Source organism: Bubalus kerabau, chromosome 6, assembly GCF_029407905.1.
Source record: "Bubalus kerabau isolate K-KA32 ecotype Philippines breed swamp buffalo chromosome 6, PCC_UOA_SB_1v2, whole genome shotgun sequence".
Taxonomy (NCBI): domain Eukaryota; kingdom Metazoa; phylum Chordata; class Mammalia; order Artiodactyla; family Bovidae; genus Bubalus; species Bubalus kerabau.
In genome coordinates this window covers 83,665,947-83,686,070 of record NC_073629.1, presented here as the reverse complement: position 1 = coordinate 83,686,070, position 20,124 = coordinate 83,665,947, and the positions used below count along the sequence as shown (strand labels likewise).

Below are 20,124 nucleotides of genomic sequence, written 5' to 3'. Positions count from 1 at the left end.
ATCAGGAATGTGGGCTTTAGAATAAAGCAGGCTTGAGTTCGATTCCCAGCTCTGCCACTTACCAGCACGCGTTCAGCAAATTCCCTAAACTCCGCCATTCCCTGTGTCCACAAACTGAAATTAGAAAAACAAAAGCAAACACCCACAACTTCCTCCTTACAGGGCTGTACAGATGAATTGGGGTGAAGTACAGCAAATGCTTGGGCTTTCCAGGTGGCATGAGTGGTAAAGAACCTACCTGTCAATGCAGAAGACACTGGTTCAATCCCTGGGTCAGGAAGATCCCCTGGAGAAGGGAATGGCTACCCCACTCCACTATTCTTGCCTGGAGAATCCCATGGACAGTCCATGGGGTTGCGAAGAGTCTACACGACTGAAGTGACTTAACCATTTGTTAATGGTCCATTTGTTAACCTCCAAATAGTCCATTTGGAGGCTGGACCATTTGTCCTCAGGAACGAATGTGTCTGCCTAGTGTGTTCACCCAAAGAGAAGGGTTTATCCTCCAAGGATGACCCAGCAGACAGTAGAAAAGGTGGGCCTGGAGCAGGGGAGAAGCTTGAAGACAAGAGTGTAGATTCTAGAGTCATCCGTATTGGTATGATTGGTGTGATGGTTATAAAGGTGGTGGGAGTGAAGAGCAAGAGCAAGCAGGAGAGGAATGTGGGAAAAGTCCAGTGAGGAGCAGGGGAGGAAGAAGAACAGTGTGCCTTGCATCCTAAAAACCCAAAGGTGTAAGTCTTGAGAAAACCCATGTCAGCAAAGCAGGGGGAAGATGCCCGGAGTTGACAAGTGGGTAGAAGCAGCAGGTGGGGCTACTCTTCACTACTTCAGTGGAATGCAGGAGAGACAGGGCAGTGCCCAGGAGCACCCCATTACCATCACAAAATAAGCCTTCTTGGTTTAATAGTGAATGAAGCCTCATAACTACTCTTGCCAAAACCATAGCCACAAACTACATGTGGCTACTGAGCATTTGAAATGTGGCTGGTTTGAATTAAAACCTTTCCTGTAGCTCAAACAGTAAAGAATCTGCCTGCAATGAAGGAGACCCGGGTTCAATCCCTGGATTGGGAAGATCCTCTGGAGAAGGGAATGGCAATCCACTCCAGTATTCTTGTTTGGAGAATCCCATAGACAGAGAAGCCTGGAGGGCTACAGTTTGTGGGGTCACAAAGAGTTGGACATGACTGAACGACTAACACTTAACACTTAGTCTGAATTAAAATGTGATGTGTGTGTAAAATACACACTTAAGATAAGAAAACAAATGTAAATATCTCATTAATTTTTTGCTATTGATTTCATATTAAAGTAAGTGAGGGTAAAATGTGCACTTAAGATGAGAAAACAAATGTAAAATATCTCATTTAATTTTTGCTATTGATTACATATTAAAATAATGATATTTTGTATGTACTAGGTTAAATAAAAATATATTATTAAAATTAATGTCACCTGTTTCCTTTTTATTTTACTTAATATGCTACTAGCACATTTTAAATGTGACTTGCCTTATATTTCTATTGGGAAGAGCTGGTCTATAAGGCTACTCTGATACTAAACACAGCTATATAAATGGAACCAGCCAGTACTCTCATAGAAGCAAATGAGGTTATCTGAAGATCTCTCTCCGCTATTCTCTGAGAGAATGGGAAACAGAACTGATTAGTTTTGATCTGTTGGATATGGGAATAGAGGGCCCGAGAGATGTGAGCTAAATTGGGAAAGGGATCTGCTGTGGGATGTGGAAGAGGATTTTTATGGTTCACTACTGACTGAGGCCAAAAAAAAAAAAGGGCTAAATACCCAAAATGAGACTGCATCAGGTTGGAAAAGCCCATAAATCCACAAGTGACCACAAAGGCCAGCCTCCCTTTTGGCATCCAGGCTCTGCACCAGGCTATTCTCAATCCACCAGCTTCCAGCCTCCACTGACCTTGGGGTGACCTTCAAACATGTCCCCTTCATCAGCTCTCACCAGTCCCTCCCAGTACACTAAGCCCCAGGACTGCATGTGTTCCAAAGAGTCTTCTCCACTGGCCAGAATGAGAGCCCCTCCCGCAGCCCCCGCCTTTCAGGAGCTTCCTGCCAACAATTAGACAAGCAGGCAACATGATACAGCACGACTAGCGTGGACTGCGAGCCAAGAAATCCCGATCTGTCCAGTTTCTGCTGTGTGAGCTTGAGTCGTATCACAGCCCCTCTGGGCCTCCGCTGCTTCATTTGTTACATTATACGGACCTAAACTTACAACAAGTGCTTGACTATCACATCCAGGGAGTTCCAGACCTCCGTGCACTTGCTGCTACCTGGGGAGCTGGCCAAGCACGCCGTGTCCGAGGGCACTAAGGCTGTCACAAAGTATACCAGCTCCAAGTAAATATAATATGCCTAGCCGCTGTTAATGGAGAAGGCAATGGCACCCCACTCCAGTACTCTTGCCTGGAAAATCCATGGACGGAGGGCCTGGTGGGCTGTAGTCCATGGGGTCGCTAATAGTCGGACACGACTGAGCGACTTCACTTCACTTAAACTTGCTAGAGGGTTCATGAGATATCAGGAGTAAGAAGTCTTTGTAAATAATGTGTTACACAAAGGAAAGAGAATATGGTAATCTAATGGAAGGGGAAGGAGAGAAGTGGAGGAGAGAACTGTGTAGCAGGAGGCTGTGCCATTTGCAAAGACAAGGTATGAATCCTCCTTGTACTAAGAGGGGCAGACTTTCCCCACAGGCAAGAGGACGCCCCCACGAAGGGCAGGTGCAGGTCACAGCCTTCCTATCAGACATACCCTCCTACCAACATACCTGGCTTCAGGAATTTTCCTGCAGCTGAATAAATAAACATGAGTCCAAAGAAAACTTCCTAAACAAAACTGGAATGCGTCTGCTAATGAACTGTTTGAGGTTTTAATGTTACCCAGCACTGAAAAGATGATTTTAAACTCCATTGAGAAAAGCTGTAATTCGCCCCAGATTCACCTTCATCTCTCCCAACTCCCCACCACTTCTCTCCCAAGGGGGTGAAGGGTGGAGAATGAGGAATCCAAAGAATGAAAGACATTTTCTCGATGGTGTAATGGGCTCTGGTGACCCAATATCCAATAAACTGTGCTGAGTACATTAGCGTTCTATTTAACCCTCATCCGATTCTTGGAAGGAAGGAATGAGTATCCCCATTTTATAGAGGAGAGTAGTGAGGTTCAGAGGAACACAGCAGGGGACTCAAAGCTAGCGCTTTCTATCCAGTGGTCTTTTCCATTGCAGCCTCTCCTTACATGGGCCTGGAGGGGATGTAATAACCTATAACATGCTCAAGATAGAGGTTTAAGAGAAACACATAGCAGGACAGTATGTAAAAACCTTTTTATTAAAAATTTCTATCCAAATATCTATGTCAGCATTTACCTAGATATATACAAGGACATGGAGAAGGCAATGGCACCCCACTCCAGTACTCTTGCCTGGAAAATCCCATGGACGGAGGAGCCTGATAGGCTACAGTCCATGGGGTCGCGAAGAGTCGGACATGACTGAGCGACTTCACTTTGACTTTTCACTTTCATGCATTGGAGAAGGAAATGGCAACCCACTCCAGTGTTCTTGCCTGGAGAATCCCAGGGACGGGGGAGCCTGGTGGGCTGCCATCTATGGGGTTGCACAGAGTCGGACACGACTGAAGTGACTTAGCAGCCCAGCAAAGACAGAATTCACCGTGACTGAGAGGACCGGGTATAATGACTCACACCAGGGCCTCACCATCTCCATCTTTCCAGGTGTCCACTTCCACCCTTCACTTCCTAGAGTTTCCTTCTCAGGCTATCATGCATCAAGCACTGCATTTTCCCCACCTAACTGCTACTCCTCAATTAAAATTTACCCAAGGAGTAGTAAAATTCATTCCCTAATCCAGTAAGGAACTACAATGGCTTAGTTTCTTTCTCTTTCCTTGTAATGCATTTTATTAGGATTAGGAGCTTTCTGAACATACTGTTTGAAGATGGGAATGATGGAGTTTTCAAGCTAATTGGCCAGCGGGAGATGCAACCTGTGACTGAAGGCTGTCATCCTGAATGTCCACCACTCAGCCTCCAGCCAGGTATTGTCACGTGCCAGATCTGATTTTTTTTTTTTTTTTTTTTTTTTCAAAAAAAGTCAGGAATGTGGATTTATGTAAAATCTGATCTTTAAAAAAAAAAAAAGAATAATATTGCGCAGATCCAACAAAACTCATATGCAAACCAGATATCATCTATGTACCCACCAGTTAGAGATCAAAGTGGTCTCAGCCCACTTTTCCAGCCTCACCCTCAACTGGTCTGGCCCTGAAAAGTGCACCCACACCTCACCTTGTGCCTGAACACCTCCGTGTTTTGGCTCACCTTATACCGACCCATTAACACACCCTTCTCTGCCTTCTCTACCAGCATCCTTCCCATCCTTCAAGGATCTGCCTAGATTGTGCCAACTGTTCCCAATCTTAAATATCAATCTCAATTAATAATGCCCATCCTCCAAAATGCTACATCCTGCCATCGTATTTCCATTGACTCCAACACTTAGTATGTTTTGCCTCGCGTTGCCATTTTTCCTGCATGGCTAAATATTTCTGGTAAAAAAATAAACTGGAAGAAAGGAAGGACTTTTTTGGTGTGTGCCAGCTATGACTTTGGTACTATTCTCATTTTACAGGGGAGAGAACAAAAACTCAGTGAATCAGTGATTGTCTTGAGCTTTCTGTACATCCTCTAGCTGTGCGTCTTCTAGACTTCCTTCTGCTCCCTCTACACAAAATCTTACCCCTTCCTTCTCTATTTGGTGACTCCTACTCAGCCCTCAAGATGCTTTACCTACCAGCATCTTCCCTTCTCCACCCACCAGTCAGGAAGGGTTCCCCTCCCCCAAGTTCTATGTACCAAGAGCATCCTGTAAGAACATCCATCAGGGCACTCATCAAACTGTCCTGCCATTAGCTAACTAATTCTTTGTCTCTATTGAACTGGAAACTTCTTATCCAGACCAATACCTAGCCCAGGAACTTAGGGCTTCCCTGATAACTCAGTTGGTAAAGAATCCACCTGCAATGCAGAAGACCCTGGTTCAATTCCTGGGTTGGGAAGATCTGCTGAAGAAGGGATAGGCTACCCACTCCAGTATTCTTGGGCTTCCCTGGTGGCTCAACTGGTGAAGAATCTGCCTGCAATGAGGGAGACCCGGGTTCAATCCCTGGGTTGGGAAGATTCCCCTGGAGAAGGGAAAGGCTATCCACTCCAGTATTCTGGCCTGGAGAATTGCATGGACTGTATAGCCCATGAGATCGCAAAGAGTCAGACATGACTAAGCACCTTTCACTTCACATCACTTCACCTAGCCCAGAGCAAGTGATCAGTATTTATTGGATGGCTGGAAGGAAGGGAGGGAAGGAATGATGGAGGGAAGGAGGAAAAAGGGAAACAGAATAAAAAGGATAGTAACAGCCCATAGACCACAAACACATGGGAGCTGTAATGGAACTTCACAACTGCAAGCCCCATTTCTGGGCTAGAATTGATGATGGCTCTTTTGTGCTCTGCCTCGAAGTGGAAGACTCCCATTGCAGCCCCTTCTTTGCCACTCCCACAGTGGGGCAGGCAGGTGGCAAGGTGGCAGGTTGCTGCTTGGCTCCGGGGTCCCAAGAACCAGCATTCACCTCCACTTCTCAATCCTGGCCTCCAGCTCGAGGGAAAGCGATTTTGTGCATCAGCCAGGCTCTGCTTTGGAAGGATAACTCCAGTTTGATGGATTGAGAGTGGGGATGAGCCTTCCCCAGAAGCTGGCAGGAAAGCACCCTGGAGAAGGCCAGTGCACGGGGAAGGGCGGACAATCCTCACTGCCCAAGGGGGAAAGGGCCATCTTTGTTCCCAGAACCCTGGAAGTGTGGCGCCCTGCTCTGGGAGTTGCTGGGAAACTCCTGTGCCCCCCACCCATTCACCCCTCCTCATTCAAGGCCAAGAAGCTGGGCCAAAGCTGCTTCTGCTCCCGGATCCTCTCCCTGCCCCAGCCCGAAGAGAACTATCCTGCTCTCCAGAGACACTGCAGAGAATCTCCCCTGGCTTGATGTTCTCAGAAGCCCAACTGCCTCTCAGAGGAGCAGTTTATACCACTCAGTGAGACCAGAGGGGTAAGGAAAAACTCTTGTCTCCTCACCACCACTCCACCAAAGTCAAGCTGGGGAGGGAGGCCAAGGATGCCGCTCCTCCTGGGAATGCATAACCTCAGAGAAATTGCCTAGAAGGCAAAGGATCTTCCTATCCGGGGAGGGGAAAGGTCACAGGGTCCACCCTCTCCCAGGGCCCCTCCCACCGAGACTCCACATCCAGGCAGCTGGGGCAGAGGAAGCAGAGTGCCCCTCGTTTCCCCTTTCTCCTCCATTGCCTCCTTAGTGACCCACCCAGATGCTCCCCCAAGCCCTCAGGGGCTTTCAACCGCACCTCCAGTTTAAGTGAGAGCCTTGGGCAGGCCTGGCACCCATAGTCAGCACTTTATCTCAGTAAATCCTCAATAAACCAATAAGGTAGGATCTTTTACCCTGTTTTAAAAGTAAGAAAATGAAGATCAAAACCATCTTATAATTAGAAAGGGGGAAAATATCTTAAAATGAAAGGAGACTACATTAAAACAAAATTCTTTAAAAACTAAACAAATAAGTGCCGAAACTTTAGCTAGAGAACTAGATAATCCTAACTGCTTAAAAAAAACAAAACAAAACAACCCCCTCCCCCTAATTTTATTGACTGTATTATGTGTACACGCTTTACGTGTACTATCTCATTTCATTCTTGGGGTAACCCCATAAGCAGTCTCTTATTGTCTCTATTTTACAGATGAGAAACTGGAGGCCAAGGAGAGTGTGACTTAACGGAAGACCTGGGACATTCTGCTCCTCCAAGGGGCCACAGTAGTTGGGTAACTGGTTACCCTTCAGGGTAACATATTTGCATTTTAACAATAGCTCTCTGGAGAAGACAAAGTAATTTAAAGGAATGAAATGACTCTAATGCCAGGAATTTCGGGCCTCAGCTCTGCCAGTGGGCAGAGTTCTTAGAGCAAGAGCCTTTTGGCACCATAAGGCATCACCCGAAGGCGGCCACCTACAGGCCTGGCTAACACGGGGCTCCATTCAGCAGCTGGCAAAGCCCAGGCAAGGCAAGGGGGTAGAATGGGAGAGAAGATGAGGTCAGAAGGCCAGGCCTGAGGCAGGGACTCGTGTGGGGCAAGTAAGCAACTGCAGAAGCAAGTGATTCCAGGTACTCCACAAATGTCCCCTCACCCCCAAAATATTAGCCTGCTTACCAGTGTGGAAGGGCTTCCCAGGTGGCAATAGTGGTAAAGAATCTGTCTGCCAATGCAGGAGACTTGAGATGTGGGTTTGATCCCTGGGTCGGGAAGATCCCCTGAAGAAGGGAATAGCAACCAACTCCAGTATTCTTGCCTGGAGAATCCCACGGACAGAGGACTCTGGTAGGCTACAGTCCATAGGGTCACAAAGAGTCAGACATGACTTCAGCGACTTAGCACGCATGCCCGCACACCAGCGTGGAAGAGACACTTCCAGCATTAGTGTCAGGACCAGGCAGTGCGCTGGTGTAAGAGGTCTGTGTTCTCATTCCAGCTCAGGTCTGCACTCCCAGACCTGCAGCCTACCCACACCAGTCCTCAGTATCCTCTCTGCAAGCAGAGGGGGGTGGTCCAGGTAACCACTGAGGTTTCCTAGAGACCAGCTCTAGGTGATGGGACCCAGAACAAGTGTTAAGGGTGGGAAATGGGATGCTGAAAAGGGGACTGAAGGACACTGTTCACTAGCTTTCATCAAGGCTCTACTGGAAAGGACTCTGCACGAGATGCTGCACCAAGCACGGGGATGAGGAAGGGAGCGTCTACCCAAGCACCACTCAAGTATCTCACAAGTAACACTCAAGAATTCTCCAGTAAGAGAAGCGATGCTTGCTGCCCACAGGCCAGGTTTGGGGGTTTCAAGGAAGCCCTTCTAGAACTGCCCATGTGTGAAGAAGATGGGGACAATGTCCCGCTGTAAGCAGAGAGAGGAGGCACTTAGCCAAAAAGAAGCACCAGAGAGAAGACATGCAAATTTAGGAAGGGTGCACTATTACCCCCATTTCACAGACAGGAAAACCAAGAGTCAGCACAGTCAGCCAGGTGACGGAGCCGGAGTTAGAACACAGTTCTGCCTGACCCCACAGCTTTCCTCTTAGTGTTTATTCTGTCCTCACTCCTGGAGCATGTGTGCATGTGAGTGGATTCAGGGTGGAAAGTGGAAGCAAGGAGGTGTGAGAACAGGCAAGAGGCCAGAGGGAAGGGTGGGGAAGACAGGAATGGATAGTAAGCACTTTCTTACCAAAACAAATTGGCAGCCATCGTTTTCCCAAACAGACTCTCCTGTGGTTGCCTAGAGCCATTTTTAAGGGCACAGTATTCTGGAATCAGGCAGATAAGTGCTAAGCTCCAGGCTCCACCAGTTAATACCCTTGTGACCTAGAGCAAGTAATCAACTTCTTGGAGCCTCACTTTACTCATCAATACAATGGGAATGACAACAATTATCCCTTACTGAGTAGTTGGTAAAGATTAAATCACTGCTCTGTTTAAAAGGCTTGGCATCGTGTCTGGCACATGGTAAGCAATCAATAAAAGATAGCAAAAAAAACAACCACTATTCTAATATTGTTCCTGGTGACCCTCTTCCCTCCAGGCTTCCTCCTCAAAATCAACATCTGGTTAGTCCTCCCACATTCGCACGGACTCCCTCCCTCCTCCATTCAGCCTTCTTCTATTCCCGCCATTGCAGAACCCACTTCAAAGCTATCTTTCCCACTGCTTCTCTTTCTTCCTAGGATCCTAGCTTGCATTTGGTTGAGTGATGATTCATCACTTAATCTACACAAGCTCATTAACTTCTCAAGAACATAACTGTCCATTCTGTGACTGCTTCGATGGACAGGTTTGCATGGGATTGGTGATCAAAGCTCAGGTTGGTGGGTCTGCTAATAAGAATTACTGAACTACTTGCCCATGTGTGCCTGCAATTTGTAAACTTATCTTTGGATATATATTAAAACCTTCTACCCAAACCACAAATTATGTGCTTTTGCAAATTTGCCAAACTATTAAATGAAATTTACTGCTGCTCAAGAATGTCTTGTACTAATTAGACAGAGATAGATGGGTATATGAAAGATTAAGGCAAGGGAGGGTGGGAAATTGGGAACTAAAGCTTACTGACTTTCCATGACGGGGTGGTCTTAACCCTTTCTTGTGCCACGGAATTCATTAGCATACTGAGTAAGCCTACTGGACCCTTTCTCAGAATGTTCTAAAATATATAAAATAAAATACATAGCTTGACCACAAAGAAACCAATTACAATGAAATATAACTATTAATTTTTACAAAATGAGTGTGCAATACAGTAGTATATGTTCTTTATTAATGCATTAAATAACAAGCTCTAGCGGCAGGTGTAATAACTGCTCTAATCTCAAAGCTGCGATGAGCATAAATCATAGTTCTAGATATCTGCAGCCGCTGAAATGTGATATGAAAATATCTGTGATTTCTCCTGGTGACAATGTCACAGGTACTGTAAATACTCTGCTCTGTTGCCTACATTCATCATCGAAGAAAATGCTAAATAAAGATGCTATATTTTTTCCCCATCCAAGTTCACAGACTCCTTTGAATTCCGCAGATGGGCCCCTTGAGGCTGTTAACCCCAAGTTAAGAATCTCTATTAGAGCCTTCATAACTCACTAGGTATCTGTACCAAGTATATCCCTGAGTTCCTGCTCGCTTTCATCTCCTTCTCAAGGGATCTTTACCCACACAGCCCTTCCTGCCTCAGAAGGTCAAGTTATGCACATACGACCCTCCTCTGGCCTCCCCTCCCAGCTGATTGGCCAAAGCTGACCAGAGACTTGCCTGGAGAGAAAGCCTCAGCTTCCAGAGAATCAAGCTCAGACAATAGGATTCTCCCTGAAACTTGAACTCAGAGACAAAGGAGAGGACCCTGTGACAGTACAGAGAGGTGAGGGTGGGGGAGACGGATGCAGTGCAGGTGCTGAGTTGAGCCGATGGCACTCGATGGCACTCAGAGTGAAGACCAGTGACCAACAGCACCGGGGGAATAACCTCAAACTCAGAACCTTGCCCCCCCGCCCCCCCACCCCCACCCCCGCTCCCCACCCCTACCCCGACCCCGCAACATCTTGAGGATGCCTGGCCTCCTTCCAGGCCTCTGCTTAGATATCATACTGCATTCATGGTTCCTCACTCTTTTCATTAGAACCAGCTTAAGGGAGTCTCTTTTCTGTATCAGAATAGCCCTGAGTCAGTACCATCAACAGCAAATACAGATGAGGAAGCTGAAGGAGTCACTTGCTTGGGCCCACAGGGCTAGTAATCCTTTTCTGAGGAAGAGAGAGGTGATGGCCTTTATTATTTATCTAGTTAAAATTTCACAAATGATAAATGAAAACAATCTCTTAAAAAAGACAGCCATTACTGCTAAAATGTCCTTCTGCTACATATCTGTACTGCCCTAAGAAGTACAGCCCTGATCCCAGTAGGCTCTACTCAGCCACCACCCAGCTTGAAGTGCCTTGTCTTTTAAACCTTTCCCCAGTTGTAGGATGGCTATATTTTCCAAGGCGGATGACAGTGGGGTGTTAAGGACCAACCAATGAACACAGCACCTGGAAACACTCAACCCTGCTGTCCGGTCCCCTGCTATGAAAATCCAAATCGATTTCACTGAGAGTCGGCATCTCTGGCTTCTAAGCAGAAACCAAGCTGTGAAGGAGAACCGGCACCAAAGGCTGCTCTTTTATCTTTGCGTAGAGCAAATTCTCCCCAATGTCATAATTCTCTCCCCCTTGTCACTTGACGTCAAAGCAACAAGCTAGAAATACATAAACATACCAAAAGAGACACCAGAGATCCTTCCACACATGGAGGGAAAGCCACAGTCACATAAAAGAAGACAGATACATATATATACATCCATATATATATATGTATATATACACATAATCCCCAGAAAGAGAATCAGGATTTGTGTCTTTTCCCACAGTGCTTGTGTCCCCAGAAAGCTAAGTGAGGGGCAACCCCAGGCCCCAGAGGCCCAGCAAGGTAGTGAGGCATTCCTTTTGAAAACAGACTTCTTTCCCTTGGAGAAGGAACCTTCAGCCAGCCTCTTCAGACACCACCGATCTATAACCGCAGGTATATCACATTAAGCATCTACTTGAAATCTTAGGAAACTGTGACAATCCTATTTTCATTGGGAAGGTACTTCTTTCCTTTAATTGTACTTTGAAATATTATCCATGTAGACTGGAAACTTCACAGAAAGGCTTATTATTAGTTATCTAAATCTAGTCTAAAAAGTCTAAACTCTGGGTCTGGATGATTAGCATTCTGAAGCACAGAGAGGTTATCGGTCCAGTTGAAAATCACACAGCTGGTGAGCAGTAGATCAAGACTCCAATCCTGGAGCTTCCCACATACTCTACTACACAGGATAGCACCAAGTGACCTCCAGAGACAGAGAACTCTGTCAGTCCCAATTTTATCATTTATTAGTTCCATACACCTGGGCAAGTCATTTACCATCTCTCATTTTCATCATTTATACATCTGAGATTATGACTGCAACTGTCTCTAGGATCACTGCATGCATGAAATGTGCCATGGCTTGACACACATGGACCCTATTATTAGATTGTACTGCTCCTGTCTCACATACAGAAGTGAGTGTATCTGCCATTCGAAATGTGATAACTGTATCCACACAGCTGCCCAGAGATTAGCAAGAAAAGATTGTTATCAAACCCATCTTACAGTTAAGAAAACTTAGTATCCCCAGAGATGACCTAACTTGCATGAGACCAGAGTTTTAAAAGTGAACACATTCTTAACTATCCTTACTGTCCTCCTTACCACAAGAGGAAGGGTTACCTCTTTCCCCTTCCCCTACAGAGCAGCACCATCTGTCACTGGCTCACCCTCCACAACCGTTCCTTATAAACTGCAGTCAACACAGGGCCTGGCACAACACAGAGACTCGATGCAGTTTTGAAGAATGCACGAAGTAGTGAATCATTGAAGATCCTGATCTGCAGATAAGAAGGCATTGCATGGGCGCAGCTGCCTGAAGCACATGTCTTGCTGCAGAAAGCAGGAGGCAGGCAGGCCAGAGCTCCAGTTGCAGTGAGAGAGAACCCCACTCCCTTCATGCCTTCTCCCAGCCAGCTGTACGGGGAAGAAGCCTTCGAAAAGATGGAAAGCTGGGCCCCTGATCTCAAGAGTCCTGTCCATAGTGTTTCCAAGCCTGGCTTACATGGCTCAATCCAGAGCTCAGAAGACAAGTGTGGTGCACACGTGACCCTCCTCCAGCTAAAATAGATGTAATAACATTGTAGGCAAAGGGCAGTAAACAGGCCGGGGAGATGGCCCATCTGTCTTCCTAATTGTCAACTCTGCCCATAACAAGATTTGTCTCCCTGTCACACCTTAGGCTGCCACTGAACTGAAGCAAAACCAAGATATCCATCTTCCAGCTATGAGCAGCGGCCTTCACAAGGGGCCAGGGACAAAAAGAGGCTACTTGAGTACAAGAAGCAGAGACAGCTGGAAGGGGCACTGGCCTGAGAGTCCGGAGGTGGAGGGATGGGGGGATGACGGGGTGTGTGTGGAGACTGGGATGGGGGTGTGTATCCATACTTCTGACCAGCTGTAGGTACTCAGGCAGTTACTGGCCATTTCCTATAAAATCAAAGTTCAAAGTTCTAGAAAGTGGGGTCAATGAGGGGGGAGGAGGGCTGTGAATCACATGATATTGTATGCAAGACATTTTCGGTTATATGCAAGACATTTGAAAGAGCAGATCCATAATTTGCATCAGAATCTCAAAGATGTATGTAATACTCAACACCCACCTTCCATAAAAAAGTTAAGAAATACTAGGCTAGATGGTTTTCGTCCAATAAGCAGTTACTTGGCACTTCTAGGTGCCCTTCTCTGTGCTCAGCACTTGAAACACAAATATGACAGGAAAGCCCTGTCTTTACGAAGCTCAGAGCATTTTACTGCTCAATGTGACAGAAGCTTAAGAAACAAAGAAGAGGGGGCATTTGACTCTGATCCAGAAAAGGCCTTCAGGGTCCTGGGGGAATCCTAGGTTAAATGTTGATATTGAAAGTTGAGTGTGCATTCACTGGGTGAATAAGTAGGAAGAGTATTTTAGCAAAAGGGCAGCAACTGTTTCAGAAACTGAAGTATAATTGTGAGTAGGACAAAGAAGATGCTCACTGAGGGAAGGGGTGGGTGGAAAGAGAGATAGAAGCCAGAAATGAGGCTGGAAAAGCAAGGAGGGTCCAGATCAGTAAATGCCATATAAACCAACCTAAAGAATTTTACATTGTAGCCAATGAGTTCATTCTAGTTTTAACAGTCTAGGATGAACTACCATGATCAGAAGGAATCTTCATGAATTTTGGCAGAAGCCTTAGTCCTTTGTGAGCACAGTGGGTAACAGGGAGCAAGTAGAGGAAAGAACTGCTGCCTCTTGGCAATCTGAGTGGGCATGGGCTGTCTGCAAAGGTGCTGGTTGTCAGCGCATGCAGGACTCACCCTCCATGACCCTTCCTTATAAATGTCAATCAGCACAGCGCCTGGCACAACAGAGACTCAATGCAGTTTTGGTGAATGCATGAGTTAGTGAATCATTGAAGATCCTGATCAGATAAGAAGGCATTGCATGGGCGCAGCTGCCTGAAGCACGTGTCTTGCCGCAGAAAGCAGGAGGCAGCCAGGCCAGAGCTTCAGTGGCAGCAAGAGAGAACCCCACTTCCTCTATGCCTTTTCTGCACTGGCATGTCAGTCTCTTCTTCTCTCCCAGACTGGGTGACTCCAACTGCTGGTGATTATAGCTGAGAAAGGAAGGTAGTGACTGGCCCAGGTGATGGGGTTCAGAAGTAAAGCACATGCCCATTTGAGCCCCAGGTCATCACTTGGTAAACAGTCTTTCAACCCACCTAAAGGACTCTGCTAGTTGCCTCAGGGCTCTCTCACATGCTGCTCCTTCTGCCAAGAAGACTCTTTGCATCCTCTTCAAGTAGTTACTTCTTCTTTTTCATGGGAATATAGTTGCTTTACAGTGTTATGTTACTTTCTGGACTACAACCAAGTGAATCAGCTACATGTATACATACTTTGTATCAGCCTTCTGAGTGAGTGACTACAGTATGTATCACAGATTCTTATAGCACCTTATCCTTTCCTTTCAACCAATTCAGCACAGTTTGTAATCCTATATTTATTTGAGTGATTTTATTCTTGGCTCTGGACTGCAAGCTCCATGACACCAGACATTTCTGTATCTTACTCCCTTGCTGGTGCCTGGCACAGAGCAAGTATATGTTGACGAATTATAGACTGGTGTGGACCATGAGCCATTCCCCATTCTCACTGCCTTTAACATATCCCATAACTCACATTTTGGTCCAGTGAAGACGAGGTTTGGAGAGGGGCAGGAAGGTTGGACCTGAAAAGGCAATATCAGAATGAACTTTGCCTCTGTTGCAAATGTAGCTCTGTGTTCTCCTGTGTCCTGTCTTGAAAGACTCTAAAAGAACCCACATTTGGTTTACCAAGGAGGATCCCTGGGAACCCTTTTTAAGATGCTTTCTCTCCAAGCCTCAATCGGTCACTGGCTGCATCCGATCCTCTCCGAACCTACTTGGTCAACAGGACCTTGTCCTGCTTCAACGGGTCATCCTCCGAAAGGAGAACGGGTCTCCTTCTCCCTCTGCCTCTCCTCCTCCTGACCCTCCAAGCCTAGGGCGTCTGACAACCAAAATCTCTGGTTCCCTGGATCTGCAGCCCTGGTGGATGCTCAGGGCAAATGCAAATTCAGACCTGGTGTAGGGGCTATGGGGCTTGACTTTCCAAGTCCCATGCTAAGCAACTGGCCACTCGGCAGGTTCAAAGTACTTGGGGTCAAAAGTTTGACCTTAAGGGAGAGGTGAGAGGGAAGGAATCTCACCAAGCCGCGTGCAGGCTCGGTTAAAGCGACCTCGGCGGGGCGGCGGCCAGCACATCCGGCCCCCCAAGAGGCCCCCTTGCCTCCACCCAAGGTCGTGGTCCTACAGGAGCGCTGGAAAGTTCAGCCAGGGGCCGAGGGGTACCAGGGCAGGAGCCAGCCGGGGGCCAGCTTTTGCGGAAGAAGGGAGGCTAAGAGCTCGATTCCAGGTACAAGAAGGAGCCGGCGGCAGGGCGCCCCAGTCCGGCACGCTGCATCCCGGACCGCAGGGCCGGGCTCGAAGGCGCTGGGCGGGGGCTGCACCATCCGAGCCGCAAGGGCAACGCGGCCTCCCCCATCCCCATCGATCTCCCCGGTCCCCGACACAGGGGCGCAAGGAGCGGGTGGGGCGGAAGGCGAGTGGCGCCTGCCCTTGGACAGCCCCTTCCCCGTGCGGTGTCGGACCTCGGGCGGGGGCGCCTGCTTGGCCCAGGCTGCCGCAGCCTCTGCTTTAGGGGAGCGGGGGCTGCGGCGCGTAGAGGGGACGAGGCGGGTGACAGAGACAGAGAGGGGCGGCCGAGCTCCAGGGCCAACACCCGGGTCGCGCCGGGCCAGTACCGGCAGGGCCAGGGTGGCCGAGCGCCTTACCTTGAGCCGCACGGAGTCCCGCGGGGGGCGCCGACTGTGCCTGGGGCTTCGGGGCGCACGCAGCCTCCGGGTGCACAGTCCCCGTCCCGGGCGCGCTCCCCTAGGCTGACGCACCCTCGTCGTCCGGGGCGCTCACCACTTCGGACGCCCTCTCGCCGGCGGGCTCGGCCTGAGCCAGGGGCGCACACCCCGCGGGGCACACCCACCGCGGCCGCTGCGGGACTGGCCAGGCGCGGGCAGCCCAAGCTGCGCCCGGCTTCTCCGGCTGCTAGCACCACCCGAGTCCCCGCCTTCGCCAGGGGGAAAAAAAAAGTCTCCTGACGCGGCGCGGGCTTTGGTGTATAGGAAGGGGCGGCATTGCGAAATCGAGGGGAGGGTCTTAGCCTTGGGAAAGTCAAAAAGCTTTTGGATGGAGTTTGGAAGAAAAACTTTTTGAAAAAAGACCCAAAAACTCCTAACCTGTGTATAACGCTTTGCAGATTTCCAAAGTGCCTTTATATGTATTTATCTTAGTTCATCTTCACTACAACAGTTACTAACTGTTGGGGCATTTCTATCCTCTTAGGTTTGGGAAGACACCGTCACACAGGGCAATCATTTGACCAAACCAGGACTAGAATCCAACCTGGGTAACGGAGGGGATATACAGCCCTCTGGGGTTTTCTCACTGCAGAAGGGGAAGCAAGGTGGGAGTGAGTGTAACCCAACTTTTCTCTCTCCTAAGTCATTTCCTTTTCCTTTTGCTTTTCTGCTTTCCAGCCATTGCTTTGGCCCTACTCTCTCACTTCACACTTGCACTACCCACAACACCTTTTTATCAGTTCGAAATATTTGCATTTCAGTCACTAACCTTGAATGACCTGCTCACTGAGTACAATACTGTGCACAACAAACAGGAGAAAGGAGCTGTTACTGCCCCATTTTGCGGGTGGGGACAAACAAGTATGGTAGGGGTAGAATGTATGAGTCTGTGGGACTTCAGACCCCAGAAGTCCCACAGAAGTGCGCTGACCCACTGTGCGCACCTTTCGAAGGCTCCATTGGTGCCAGGTAAAACCTAACCAAAGGTGTTTCATTTTTGAGATTGAAGTTGTAAAGGTGGGGGGAGATAATTTGGGGCAAGAGACACTTCTGGGACTTTCTTTTTCACATTTTGATGGAAACACGGTTATAATGATGTTTTGCTTCCTCTAGGGTGCCCATATAAACAAATCCATGGCCCTGGAGTGACAGTAAATGGTGCAGTCTTGGCCTCGGTACTGGGAATGATAGGGGGCAGTGAACTTGAGGGCAGCTCCAAGCTCCTTCCCAAGTGAAGGAGCTGCTGCTAACCAGCTCTTGCCAGTTTTTGCCACTCAGGGCAACAAGTTAATATGACCAGATGGACACAGAGAAGATGTAAATCCAGATATCTAAGTCAGGTTTCCCAATTTATTGATAACTCAGGAAATCAACCCTGAATATTCATTGGAAGGACTAACGCTGATGCTGAAGCTCCAATACTTTGGCCATGTAATGCAAAGAGCTGACTCATTGGAAAAGATCCTGATTCTGGGAAAGACTGAGGGCAGGAGAAGGGAGCAACAGAAGATGAGATGGTTGTATGGCATCATGGACTCAATGGACATGAGTTTGAGCAAACTCCAGGAGATAGTAATGGACAGGGAAGCCTGGCAGTGCTGCAGTCCATGGGGTCGCAAAGAGTAGGACACGAACTGTTAGGTAGTTAGAATAGAAAACAGGAGTCCAAAACGGCGGTGGCTAGAAGACAAGGAAGGGAAAAGCCCACGAAAATAGAACAAAGGAAGGTCCGAGGACCGGAGTTAAGACCTCAGGAAGAACAAACAGCGCTCCTGGCTAAGCCCAATTTGCATAGGGTAGGTCCAGGGGGAGGGGAAAAAACATATAAAAGGAGGAGCCAAAGCGCTTTCTTTCTCTCTCCCCCAAGTGCGAGCGCGCTCTCTCTCTCTCTCTCTCTCTCTCTCCCCCATGCTGTGGGGCACTCTTCTCTTCGCATCTTTGGATCGCATGCCCTCATGCCTCGAGGATGGATTCTCCTGTTATTATCTAAATAAAATAGAGCTATAACACTGAGCTATAACACTGATTTGTCTAAGAGCTATAACACGGTCCGTTCGAGACCTGAGAGCTATAACACAGTCTATCCAAGACCCAAGAGCTATGACACGCCAAGGGCTTTAATGTCCGTCACTCCAAATCTTTGTTGTGATGAGACAGAACTGAGGAGTATACACTCGCCTGACACGACTGAACAACTGAACAACAACATTTTGAAAATGCTAAGCACTTAATTTATAGGTCAACAAGTGCTGGGCTATACTGTCTCTTCAGTAGTGTCCGACTCTTTGAGACCGCATGTGCTGTGGCCCATGTAGGGCAGAGACAGGCTCCTCTGTCCATGGAATTCTCTAGGCAGGAAAACTGGAGTGGGTTCCCATTTCCTTCTCCAGGGGATCTTCCCGACCCAGGGTTCAAACTCACCTCTCTTAAGTCTCCTGCACTGGCAGGCCAGTTCTTTACCACTAGTACCACCTCGGAAGCCCATAGGTCAACATGGTTCGAGTCAAATGAAATTAGTTTATGGAACAGATCCAGCCCATGGAGCAGGGGTTGGTGCCCATTGGGTACTTCACAGGATTTCATTTAGGCTTCCCATGGCCCCTGTAGGATGGACCCAGCGCAGATTACTATTTCCATTTTATGTAAGAGGAAACCCCAGTTCAGGTTTCCCTAAGGAGCTCAAGGTTGCAGAGCTAATTGCTAGTGTTGAAAGTGAAAGCTAGGCAGTCTGAGTCCTGATCTTGGAGCCTTTTCTTTCTGCATCTTCTGATCTCAAGCTTTTCACCCCCACACCCCTACCCCCCGCCTGGTTTCTAGGCATTGTGAGCCAAGTTCGGCACGGGGCTGGCATTAGGATGTGGAGACATAGCACCTTTCCTGGGAAGACGAAGCTGGAGTGCCAGACTGCTGTCCTCGAAAGCTCAGCCTGATGACTCAGAGAGGAAGCTCTGTCTTGAGGGTAAAGCTGAGTCAGAGAAAACAAGGCCTGAACTGCGACAGTCGCGGCTTCTAAATCCCAGATTAGATTGAGAAACAAACTAAGCAAATACATCCACCCCCGCCCCCCAGACCCTCACAAAATCAGCAGCCATGGACACAGAGACACTGGCTAGAGTGCTGCCTGTTTCTCTTGTCATGACTAGGAAAGCACCAATCAGATCAGTCGCTCAGTCGTGTCCGACTCTTGGCGACCCCATGAATAGCAGCACACCAGGCCTCCCTGTCCATCACCAACTCCCGGAGTTCACTGAGACTCATGTCCATCATGTCAGTGATGCCAATCAGCCATCTCATCCTCTGTCTCCCCCTTCTCCTCTTGCCCCCAATCCCTCCCAGCATCAGAGTCTTTTCCAATGAGTCAACTCTTGGCATGAGGTGGCCAAAGTACTGCAGTTTCAGCTTTAGCATCATTCCTTCCAAAGAAATCCCAGGGCTGATCTCCTTCAGAATGGACTGGTTGGATCTCCTTGCAGTCCAAGGGACTCACAAGAGTCTTCTCCAACACCACAGTTCAAAAGCATCAATTCTTCGGCACTCAGCCTTCTTCACAGTCCAACTCTCACATCCATACATGACCACAGGAAAAACCATAGCCTTGACTAGACGAACCTTTGTTGGCAAAGTAATGTCTCTGCTTTTGAATATGCTATCTAGGTTGGTCATAACTTTCCTTTAAAGGAGTAAGCATCTTTTAATTTCATGGCTGCAGTCACCATCTGTAGTGGTTTTGGAGCCCAGAAAAATAAAGTCTGACACTGTTTCCACTGTTTCCCCATCTATTTCCCATGAAGTGATGGGACCGGATGCCATGATCTTAGTTTTCTGAATGTTGAGCTTTAAGTCAACTTTTTCACTCTCCACTTTCACTTTCATCAAGAGGCTTTTTAGTTCCTCTTCACTTTCTGCCATAAGGGTGGTATCATCTGCATATCTGAGGTTATTGATATTTCTCCCGGCAATCTTGATTCCAGCTTGTGCTTCATCCAGTCCAGCGTTTCTCATGATGTACTCTGTATATAAGTTAAATAAGCAGGGTGACAATAAACAGCCTTGACATACTTCTTTTCCTCTTTGGAACCAGTCTGTTGTTCCATGTCCAGTTCTAACTGTTGCTTCCTGACCTGCATACAAATTTCTCAAGAGGCAGATCATGTGGTCTGGTACTCCCATCTCTTTCAGAATTTTCCACAGTTTATTGTGATCCACACAGTCAAAGGCTTTGGCATAGTCAATAAAACAGAAACAGATGCTTTTCTGGAACTCTCTTGCTTTTTCAATGATCCAGCGGATGTTGGCAATTTGATCTCTGGTTCCTCTG

General features: G+C 47.8%; 1 protein-coding gene across 1 annotated transcript in view; it reads right to left on the bottom strand.

The window, feature by feature from the left end:
- Positions 1-15,977, bottom strand: part of KANK4 (KN motif and ankyrin repeat domains 4) — a 74,220-nt gene extending 58,243 nt beyond the window's left edge. The window contains exon 1 of the mRNA XM_055585654.1: positions 15,726-15,977. The gene's annotated coding sequence lies outside the window, so the exon portion shown is untranslated. The remainder of the gene's footprint in view (positions 1-15,725) is intronic.
- Positions 15,978-20,124: the final 4,147 nt, after the last annotated feature.